We start from the raw sequence: 12,549 nt of genomic DNA, 5'->3' as shown, positions 1-12,549 counted from the left end.
TGTCTTTAAGAATCCTTGTGATTACATTGGGTCCACCTAAAAAATCTAGGTCACTCTCCTCATCTCAAAGTCCTTAACTTAATGACATCTGCAAAGTCCCTTTTGCCATGTAAAGTAACTACTCCCCAGTTTTGGGGATGAGAACCAGAATGTCTTGGGAGTGGGACAGATGACTATTCTGCCTGCCACATATTGGGATAAAGAGGCTAGCTGCAACTTCTGTCTGTAGACCCAGATTTCTGCTATACTATCAGCAGCACGAAGCAGGTTGGAAATTCACTCAGAGCTCCAAGTGAAATGGAGGTGCAGAGTTGTTTTGATGTCTGTGCACTGTTCTGGCCAGGCAGAGGGCAGCTGGGTTAGGAAAGAAGGATGCACAGAGAGTCAGCCTTCATGTTCATTCACCTCAGGGTGCATCTTGGACCAGCTGGCAGTAGTGGGCATGATGTGCAGGGATGGATAACTGACCACAGAACTGGCTAGAGTCAATATGATGCCAAAGGTGAGTGTGGACTTGCCCTTTATGTGGTTTGAGCTTCCTTTCCAACAAGTACCTTCTGCCGTCTGGAGACGCAAGCTTGCCAGAGAATGTGCTTCTTCTGTAAAGTCAATTTTCCTCTCCACATTTCCAACCTGCTCCCACCCCAGTCTCATCAAAATTTGTCTTCAAAAACTGCTGTTTGAAAAGGATCTGCTGCTTAAATATATCTTGAGGTGAGTGATTATCAGGTTTAACATATTCTTTTTCCCAGGAGTATTTTCATTTTAATAAGAAATCATGTCTTAACCCAAAGGAAAGAATTGCTACTCGTGGGTTTTGAGAGTCTTGCACAAGCTGGGAGGAGGAAGAGAAAGCCTAGGCATATCTCAAATCAAACCATGAGGGTAGGCACCTACCCCGTATGACCAAGCAAGGGTAGGACCAACTCCACAGTCAGACACTTCATCTGACTGCCTGCCTCTAATATCTTTGAGGCTATGGATTCTAGCTTCTCCCTCCCCAGCAGGCACTGCCTTGCTACACAGCTTCACACAAGAACGCCTCTCACTTACTTCCACCTCTCACTTCTGCCTCTCATGTCCCAGATTTAGGAAATCATTCTGACCAACTTCCTGTCAAATCTCACCAGATACAACTGCAGCAAAAGAGGAAGCCCTGTCATGGGCATTGTTTTAAACCAGATCTGACAGCCTATCTGGAGAGGAAGGAGGAAAAGGTGGGTATTGGCAGTGGAGAGATTAGAAGACTTAATAGCTTCTCTCCATATTTAACTTTTATGATTCTGCAATCCTTGAAACATTAATAACCTATTGGATAACATCTGAGATCTCCACCCCCCAGCTCTAGGAATCTTGATATTTAAAAGGGGCCTTTCAGGGAATTGGCAAGCAAATTTTTTTTTTTTTTTTTTATGACTTTGCACTCCTGCTTCTGTCAGACACAGTGAAATGTTTTCCATTGCATAGACAAGTTTCCTCTCATTGATTGGAACCTTTTATCTGGGCATCAGACATTATCATTCCCAGCACAGCTTTGGACTTGCTGATAGCCAAGAAGTATTCTGATGGTTAGCACACCCAGTCAAACCTACCCCTGATTTCCTCCACTGTTGCTCTGATGAGAAAGAAGTTTCAAGATTCCAGATCACTCCTTTGCAATGCAAAAGGGAGCATCTTCATCCCTGTCCTGTGGAGTCAGGCTGGTCCATGGGGTTGTCACTAAGGTGTGCCATTAAGGAGCCACGGTGTGCTAAACCATCTTTAAAACTGTTCTTTAGGGACTTGCTGGGAATAAATGAGGTAATAGTAAGTGGTAGGGAATAAAATGACTAGCCCTGTCTGTGTGGTTCCCAATACTCAGGTATAGCTCTGGTTGCAATAGAGGGTTGTCTATTGCAGGGAACTCCCATAATTCAGTGAGTCCATGTTGCCACTACAGTCAGCTAGCCCACATACACGGCAAGGTGCCATCAGCTGATGGCTGAGATTCCTACCTCTTCTGTTCTAACCAAAGGACAACAAAAAGGATAAATAGTGAACCAAAAGTAAGATCTAGGGAGACACCTACAAAAATTAAGTAAAACAATGAGCTAGCAATTGCGCTCTTAGAGATATACCCAAGAAAATTGAAAACATGTCCACCCAAAAACCTGTAGAGGGATGTTCATAGAAGCATTATACATAATAGCCAAAGGGGGGAAGCTACCCAAATGTCCATCCACTGATGAACAGATAAACAAAATGTGCTATATCCATACAACAGAACATATTTGGCCATAAAAGGGAATGAAGTACTGATACTTGCTACAACATGAACTTTGAAAACATTATGCTATGTAAAAGATCCAGACACAAAATACCACAAATTGAATGATTCCATTTGTTTGAAATACCCAAAATAAGAAAATCCAGAGAGACAGAAAGTAGATTGCTGACTGCAATGGGCAGGGGAGAAGGGAAAATGGTGAATGACTGCTAATGGGTATGAGGTTTCTTCTAGGGAGATGGAATGCTCTGGAAATAGGTAGTGGTGATGGTTGTATCACTGGGTGCATATACTAAAAACCACGGAATTGTGCACTTTAAATGAGTGGATTTTATGGTATGTGAATCATATCTCAATAAAAAAATCAAAAATTAAAAAGCCATTGCAGTACAAGAAAGAGTAAGCAAGGAATGAAGGAATGAAGAATGACTGGGACTGGCTAAGAGGGTTACATGGATCACCCATTCATTCAGCACAGTTTTATGAGCACCTATCATGCCCGGTCTTGTTGCAGACAGAGCTGACTTAGAGCGAATGAGACAGATGTGGCTCCTGCAGTCTTGACGTATCCCATCTGGTAAGTGAAATAGACATTAATTCAACAACGTACAAATAAGTATGAGATTACAATAGATTACAAGAGATGGATGAATAGATGGATGATAGGTGAATAGATAGAAATATATATATTATATATATAGAGAGAGAGAGAGCACATACTTATGAAATATGGAATCCTACTATATTATGCAACATAACTTAATAAATCTTTTTCAATCGGACTCCAGAGATATTACAAATGAGTCATCAGTAACATCCTAATAGCTAAAGACATTTTGGGTTTTCTCGATCCTTAAGTCAAAAGCATTTCTCCTTGAGGTTTCAACAGTGGTAAATGACATAGCATTGAAGCAGTCATTCTTACCACTGATGGGAAAGCCAGAATGGTTGCTCATCTCCTACCCTGTGAGCACTGGCAGAATAAGGCAGGCAACTACCAAGATGAAACCAGAGAGGGTCAGGCAGGGTGGCTCAGCCTGCAATCTCAGCACTTTGGGAGGCCGAGGGGGCTGGATCACTTGAGGACAGGAGTTCAAGACCAGCCTGGCCAACATGGCAAAACCCTGTCTCTACTAAAAATACAAAAATTAGCTGGGCATGGTCGTATGTGTCTGTGATCCCAGCTACTCAGGAGGCTGAGGCAGGAGAATCACTTGAATCCCAGAGGTGGAGTTTGCAGTGAGCCGAGCTCATACCACTGCACTCCAGCCTAGGAGACAGAGTGAGATTCTGTCTCAGGAAAAAAAAAAAAAAAAAAGGGCCAGGTGTGGTGGCTCATGCCTGTAATCTCAGCACTATGGGAGGCCGAGGCCAGTGGATCACAAGGTCAGGAGTTCAAGACCAGCCTGGCCAATATGGTGAAACCCCATCTCTACTAGAAAAAATACAAAAATTAGCCAGGCATTGTGGCGCACGCCTGTAGTCCAGCTACTTGGGAGGCTGAGGCAGGAGAATCACTTGAACCCAGGAGGTGGAGGTTGCAGTGAGCCGAGATCACACCACTGCACTCCAGCCTGGGCGACAGAGTGAGACTTTGTCTCAAAAAAAAAAACAAACAAACAAAAAAACAAAAAACAAAAAGAAATCAGAGAGGCATAAACTTGAGACTTTACATATGGGGGAAATTAGACCCTTAGAATTGGAGTGAGTCACCCAAGTCTGGCAACTTGTGATGATAGAGCTTGGCCTTGAACTCACAGGAAGTCTACGCTCCAGGGTCTGAGCTCCTAAACACTAGCTGTGTTGCCCTCCTGTTTGAAAGGGAGCTATCCTAAAACAATAGTAATAAATAATCACGGATGATGTGGTTTGCATCTGTGTCCCCACCGATTCTCATGTCTGATTATAATCCCCAGTGATGGAGACGGGACCTGGTGGGAAGTGATTGGATCATAGCGGGTGGGTCTTCATGATTTAACACCATCCCTCTTGGTGCTGTTGTGATAGTGAGTTCTTGTGAGATCTGGTTGTTTAAAAGTGTGTGGCACCTCCCCTGCTTTCTCCTGCTCCAACCATGTAAGACCTGCCTGCTTCTGCTTGGCCTTTCGCTATGGTTGTAAGTTTCCTGAGGCCTTCCCAGAAACAGAAGCCACTATGCCTCCCATACAGTCTGTAGAACTGTGAGCCAATTAAACCTCTGTTCCTTATAAATTGCCCAATCTCGGGTATTTCTTTATAGCAGTGCAAGAACTGGACTACTGTGCTTTCCCCTCAAGGTAATCTCCTTTCACTTCAACCAGGGCCTTGTTGGGGAAAAATATGTATGTCACATCTCAAGAGGAGACTCCTTAATGACAGAAACTAAGGGAACCTCAAAGGCAGAAAGACAGACTTTGAAAGCTTCACTTTCTCGATATCCAACCTGTTTCATAAAAGGCCACATGCCATGTCCACCACATATTCAGTCAGCTTCTTACCAGCTCCAGGATCTTCACTCTCAGCAGCTGGCTGGCAATCCTGTGACTGCTGCTCCCCGAGCCCAGGGCTCTCCCTCCCATCTCTTTTCTCTCTCCGTTTCCCTCTTTTGCTTGGGCATCAACCGTCCATGACCCTCTTTCCTTTCTCCTGACTCACTTTCTTTCTCTCTTTTCCCTCCCTCCTTCTCATATCTCTTCCTCATCTCACAAGAGATTATTAAATATCCTCATACTAAATAGTTTAATATGTGTGTCAAGTTCATAATACCGCTATACATTTATTTATACTCAGAAGCTCATAAATATATAAAGGAATGCTACATAAATAGATGCTCATCACTTCATCCAGTTTCTGAAGGAACCTTACTCAGGCTCAGTCCTCCAGTGAGCTGAGTTTGTCTCTAAGAATCTAAGCATTTCCCCTGGTGAACATTCTAATTTCTGTCCGGTCCTTTCTTTGTATATATTTCCAGTATCCTTAAGAATGATCTTTGAGAAAACAACACGGAAGAAAAAATAAAGATAGAAAGTCATGATAATGTCTAACGTGTATTTTGAGTTTTGTATCTGCAAGGCTTCACAAATACTGTCCTATTTAAACTCACAACAACTCCATAGCTAATGAAAGTATCATTGAATACCTATATGGATCATCTCATTTAGTGGGAGAAGAAAATAAGGCTTCAAGAAGCTGAACAACTGCCCGGTGCATGCACGAGAAAGAGGCAGAGCAAAGCTGAAGGCTCCTGACCCCAAGTAGAGCGCTCGTGTTACTTTACTACAACTGTCTCAGGGAAGAGGAAGAAGTCCAGAGATAGATGCATAAAGGAATATAAGTTGAGCGAGGAGAAGATCAAAGTCAAGAAAGAGGTGGGGGTGTGACAAAGACAAAAGAATAACTACTGCTCTGGAAGGCGGTTACGAAATCTTCAGTCAAAGTTTCGGAAGGAATGTCTCAAGATGGAATACGCAGGAAGTGGAAAGTTATTCTGCAGGTCAGCGTTTGACTAGGGATTGTGCTAGGCAGTGTTGGAGTTCTCGGACAGGGCCATGCCTCATGTCTCTGCAATGCTGTGGCTGTTACCCAGGCCCATGCACAGGGAGGAGGGGACCAAAGAGATGGGGTGCCCAGCCACAGGGCTCCCCTAGATATGGATTCTGCACAGCTGGCTTCAGGGACTAATTCATGTTAAAGAAATGTGTGCTTTCCTGAGCACCTATAGAGCACCAGGAATTATCTGGTTTGGAGGGAGAACGAAGAGCAATGAAACCCATCCTGCCCTCAGCAAGCTTGGCAGGGTGGAGGGAAGCCTGCTGATGCTGAGTGTAGATACAAAGCTATCTGCCTGTGAAGGGAGAGGGTATCCTTGCTACACACCTCGCCATTCATTGGGTATATTTTACCATTTGGAATACTGGTCCTAGGAGGTACTCCCTGTAAAAAGCAATCTGTGGTCAAGTCTGACTGCGTAATGGAATGTCTGCTTGAGTAAATGATAAGAAGAAAGCTATCTCCTCCCTGGCTGGGGGTGCTTGGATGCATATTTAATCCTGGCTCTGCCATTGATTAGCTATGTGAGCTTAGACCGCACATAACCAACTTTGTATTTTTGTTTACAGAGTGGTCTGTTAGGAAGCTTGTTGCCTGGTGCTCTGTTAACCTAACAATCAATGCAATGCCTCTGTCCACTGCTTTTCCTTCACCTCCCCCGACCTCATCCCAAACACACACACACACACACCCACATAGACACACACAAACACACACACACGCGTATGCACATACACACACACACACACATACACGCATATACAACATAGAGATACATGGACACAGACACATATACACATACAGACATGCGTACACACATACACACACATATATACATAGACATATACACACAGACACATACACATGTGTACATGCATACACACGCAAATACACACAGACACACACAGATATACACATACACACATACACCTACATACATACACACATAGGCACACACATACACACACACATACACATGGCTTCCTCTCCTAAGGGTTAACCAGCAGAATTAGGAATGAACTGCTGTCTCTTTCACAACTGCGAATTGACAGAAATGTTGACGTCTGCTGGGCTTTCAAATGCGAGGCGATCTTTTTGTTTCTCTCAGGCCACCCTCTTCTTGTACTCTTCGTACCAGCTATTCTGAAACTTTACCACAGACTTTGCAGCCTTCTATTCCCCCTTGAAGCTCACCAACATGTGGAGTGGTCTAGTGAGTGGCTCAGAGCAGCAGACTCTGAGCCAGGCTGCTTAGGGTCAAGTCACCTAAGTTCTCTAACATTAGGGTCCTCATCTATAGGAAAAAGGTGATCATTTATTCGGTTAGCAAATAACATTTGAGCATTGTCATAGTCTATTTGGGTTGCTATAACAAAACACCATGGACTGGGTGGCTTGCAAACAACTGAAATGTATTTCCCACAGCTCTAGACGTTAGGAAATCCAAGATCAAGATGCTAGCAAAGTTGGTGTCTGGTGAGGGCCTGCTTTCTGGTTCACAGATGGCACCTACTTGCTGTGTCCTCACATGGTAGGAGGAGCAAATGAGCTCCCTGGGACATATTTTATAAGTGCATTAATTTCATTAACGAGGGCTCCACCTTCCTGACCTAATCACTACTCAAGGCCCCACCTCCTAATACTACCACTTTGGAGGTTAGGAGTTCTTTCTTTTTTTTAATTTTTAATTTTTGTAGGTACATAGTAGGTATATATATTTATGGTATACATGAGATTTTTACCACATCAAAATAAATGGTGTATCCATCACCTCAAGCATTGATCATTTCTTTGTGTTATGAACATTCCAATTATATTCATTTAGTTATTTGTAAATGTACAATAAATTATTGCTGACTGTAGTTACCCTGTTGTGCTATCAAATACTAGATCTTATTCATTCTAACTAAATTTTTGTACTCATAGGATTTCATCATATGAATTTGGGGAGACACAAACATTTAGACCATAGTAGGTATTTATGTGCCAAGTACTCATCTTAGTCCTAGGAATTCAACGGGAGACAAGCTAAACAAGGTCCCTGCATTCATGGTATTTACATTTCATTGGGGGAAATTAATAGGATAATACATATCTCTTAATATTGATGTAGGGTTAGTAAGGTAATCCATTATTTCATTTAATCCACATTTAAGACCATACCTTTCTCATAATAAGTACTCAGCAAATATTAGCTTTTATGATGATTATATTATGGGGATGGGGTATAAATTTCTCTATAACCTTACAAACTTTTCTTCATCTACCCCTACTCTTACTTCTGTAGCAAATTAAAAAGTTGTGATCCTCAAAGCTACCCATGGTGGGTGAGACTACACCTTCCCCTATGGCCATGATCTTGGCACTTCACTCCAACTTGCTAGACCATAAGGAGGAGTTTCTCCCTCGACAGCTAGAGGGAGGGGAAGGACAGGAACCTCGAGATCAAAATTGGCCCGAGAATACCATAAATAAGTATATAGATGCTAGAAACCAGAGCATTTTTTAAAGTTTGAGTAGCTTTCTGGTTCACTGAAGGTGGAGCCATGGACTCCAACTGGAAAGAGATGACCATGAAACTGGCCCAAGTTCATGTGGCTGAAAAAGAGGCAGCACAGGATTTGAACTCAGGGCTCTCAGACTCCAGAGCCTATCTTGAGCTGCCTCACCACCTCCTCACTGCCTGGCCTGCTATTCCCAGATCGAGGGCACTGCCTCCCTGAAGCCTCCTTGATTGCCCCAAGTTGGAATCAGTGGCCCCTACTTCTGTGATTCTGCAGACAACCCCTATGGTTTATGGACAAGTGCTTTGATGGACATTTTAGCAGTGCAAAAGTAAGGCAAAAAGATTCTGCTAAAAGAAACAGATGTCCCAAGACACTGTTGCTGCAAGGAACAGGGGAACAGGGAAAATCATGACATCAAGGTAGACGGTTGCTTCTGGAAATGCATTTCAGCTAGGGGGAGAAGAGGACAATGAGGAATTATCCCATCTCTATTCCCTACCTGCCTTTTGGACTGAGTTTATGCCCCCATACTTTAGATATATGAGAGCTGGAAACTGACAGATCTTGATAATCTTGAGAGTCTTTCAAATTTGAGGCAAAAACTAAATACCAGAAACTGTCTACAGGAGACTGGAAGACTCTGGACATGAGAATTGACTTGGGCCCATGGGACATAGTGTGACCTAAGAGTAGGAGCAGGCCACCTTCTCTCTTCCTCTCCATGGGCCTGCCTGGCTTGGCAAGCTGAGGTCTGCAGCTCTAGAAGCACCTGGGATGACCACAGTGGTAGTGGTGAGCCTTACTTGAGTGGCCTCACAAGGCCTGGACCTCCTCAAGGGGAGCAGAACAGGAAGAACATGATGAGCACCATGTAGACTGTTGGTACTACAGAATAATTGGAAGAAATTAGGGGCTAAGTGCCTTCTTGGGTAAAAGGAAGGGGCTCTTGGCAATGCAATTTAATCTTAAAAAGTTTGCATGTCTTGGCCGGGCGCAGTGGCTCACACCTGTAATCCCAACACTTTGGGAGGCCGAGGCAGGTGGATCACGAGGTCAGGAGTTCGAGACCAGCCCAGCCAACATCGTGAAACCCGTCTCTACTAAAAACACAAAAACATTAGCCGGGTGCAGTGGCAGTTGCCTGTAATCCCAGCTACTCAGGAGGCTGAGGCAGGAGAATCGCTTGAACCTAGGAGGCAGAGGTTGCAGTGAGCCGAGATTGCGCCACTGCACTCCAGTCTGGGCGACAGAGCAAGACTCTGTCTCAAACAAACAAACAATAACAACAAAAAAGTTTGCATGTCTTTATGTTTTAGTACTTAAAGTTGAGGCTAAGAGGATTGAGAAATATTTCTTTCACTCCAGTCAAGAGGAATTGGAGGTTCTTGTATTATCCAAAGTTAATCCCCCACTTTTGTTCTGGATTTTATCCAAACCACACAACTAGGAAACTCGTGAATTACTACTCAGATCTGCATAGCTCCAAAGTCATCCTCCCACAGAATAGTACTTGCCCATCTTTATCTCACATGATTTGTTTACATTCCTGCCCTCTCATTAAATCATAAGCCCCTATGACAGAGAATCTGGTAGTTCGCTGTGGCTGGGTACAGCAGCTTGACTGTCACAAGTGCTCCACAAGTTAATGAGACAGCACTTGGCCTGAGTTCTAAAGAATGAGTAGGACTAAGATGGGTTAAAGCTGCTATTCAGGGCTTCCCAAACTTTCAGCATGCATCAGAATTGACTAGGTGGGTTATAAAGTGCATATGCCCAATTCAGACCCAGCAGTTCCTAGTGAATCCCAAGACCTTAGTTGTTAATAAGCACAGGCAAGGATACTGATCAACCAACACAGAGACACTGCTACAAAACTTTCCCCAACTTCTCCAGCCCTTCCTGGGCTCCCTTTCCCCTGACGTTGCTCAGCACTCTTGTCTATGTACCACACAATGAAATACTTTCTTACTTATGCTGTTTTTCATGATTCAAGGGCGTATCTCTCAAGCCTTCTCTGAGTGACCCCAGCTAAAAGCCCTCTCTGAACTTCATAACATTGTGTCTGTGCTTGCTCTAAGACATACACACTTGATACTCAGCAGTGTTCATGCTCATGCCTCATCTGCTCCACTGAGCTCTAACCATCTGGAATTTTGCAGAAAAGAGAAGGGAGCTCACAGTCATTGAGTACTTTGAGTACTTTGAGTACTGTGATGCTCTGCCAAGATCTCCTGCCTTTGGGAAGACAGGAAGTCAGTGCAAGGGGACAAAGGACAAAGGTCCCCTTGCCTCAGGATATCTCTAAAGGGCCAGTTGCTCAGCTCTGCAGCTGCCAAGGAAAAGGCTCACCTCTCTGTTGCAAGTCAGCTCCTTCTTCAGCCCAGTCCCGGCTCCCTCCAAGGACTCCCTCTGAAAGCACTCCCCAGCACTTATCTGCGTACCAGTCTCAGAATCTGAGAGTCTGTTTCCTGGGGAATAGGACCTACAACACACCTACTATGTGCCAGGCACCAAGCTAGGTATTTCATAGGCAGGGGCTCATCTAACCCTCACCAAATTCAAAAGGTGGACCTCACCCTTTTAGTATAGCTGAGGCTGCTGACACTCAGAAAGGGTGACTAACTTACCAAAGACCACAGAGATGGTGAGTGCAGCATCACAATTCAAATGCACGGCTCACTGACACCAAAGCTCTTTCCATCACACTATGAAAACCACATTAGTCAATTAATCTTTCTTCGTCTCTTCAGCACCTAGTGCCAAGGAAATAGCAAAAGAATGAACACATTTTGAGGTTCTAGGGAACAGGAACTATAACTTGCATCTGTGTGAAGTTTCCACTGCAGCTTTGTGCTGGGCTGGGTATCTAGCTCCATCAATGCTGCCACATACCCTAATGATATCTATGGCTCAAGGAAGCATAGGCTTAGAGTCCTGGAATGATATGTCAGTCTTTGTTGAGATACAAACTGGCTAGCAACCTAATTTCCTTTTATATTTGCCTAGTTTTATTTGAAGGTGAGTGGCTGTGCAAATATATATAAAGTCTATTACTTGGACTTTAAGATGCTACTTATCCCTCAGCCTTCTCCACACTTCAGGGTCAGGGAGCACCTGTTGTTCAGATGTGTAAAACTTGCCAAGATGCTCCATCATCTCCATCCAAAGCCTGCCACACAACCACATAACCTAGTAACAAGACTGCTCTTGTTACTAGCTGCAGGTCTGCCGAGAATGCACACAGAGGTCAAGCAATCTGTGAGGGGGTCCTTGGAGCACACCTATCTATGGCTGTATCTAAAAAGTTAGCTCATCCTGCTCCTCCTTGGAGGGGAAGAATCCATACCAAACCTTGACTCTGGATTCTACATCAGGCTTTATGAGATCACGGGGGATCTGTTATTAACTGTGATTTGTTCGGTGTGCATGTGTGGAGTTTCTTAAATTATTCAGTGTGGCTGGGAGAACATCTTCAGTGAAGCTCTGTCTGTGTCCACTTCTGCTCTAGGATACTGTCAGATCTGGGGCAGTTCTGTGTACTCAAGGGATGCTAAGTGGGTCTCTAAAATACATATGTACAGCTACTTTGCCAGCTAATGAGGCAGCCAGAAACTGAAGAACACCTGATAACCCCCCAAGACAGGGATTCATACAGTGCTGACCCCAGAGGGGGCAATAGCAGATGACTTTCTGGTATGTTTGTTCAAAACAATTTCCCATTAATATGGGTTCTGTGCAACCTGAATGAAATAGCAGTTTCGACGGAATCTCCAGGTTGTTTTTTCATCTGTCTTCAAAATGAACCACACTCCTGTCTTAATGAAAATGCTACTCAATTACTATGATTTTATTAACAAGACAAGTGTAGCTATTTAGTGTGTAACAATGCAAGAGTTATAATTCCAAGGGGATTGTCAGATGCTAATTCTATATTCAGAATGCAAAGTAAAAGTTTTATTAGCCTCTTCCCTGCAAAGGATACTTCTACTCCGTGCTGCAATAATATTTGGATTTGGTGCCTGGGTGGTTAAAGTTGTAAAGGTTGCTGTAGTCGTCAGCACATTATAAGCCCATGAAAAATTCAACAGTTAAAGATAGCTTAAACTAGACCTTAATCTTGAGTTTTGTTCACATAAAGCAAGTCGACCCAAGCACATTACCTTATGTGCCCAAGGTATCTCTTTTCTCTCCATTTGGATTATGGATTTTCACAGAATTTAGACTAAAATCCCAAAGACCCATTGCAGG

The sequence above is a fragment of the Rhinopithecus roxellana genome, chromosome 21 (genome assembly GCF_007565055.1).
Source record: "Rhinopithecus roxellana isolate Shanxi Qingling chromosome 21, ASM756505v1, whole genome shotgun sequence".
NCBI lineage: Eukaryota > Metazoa > Chordata > Mammalia > Primates > Cercopithecidae > Rhinopithecus > Rhinopithecus roxellana.
The sequence above is the reverse complement of the archived record's forward strand: the minus strand, read 5'-3'. Positions refer to the sequence as shown.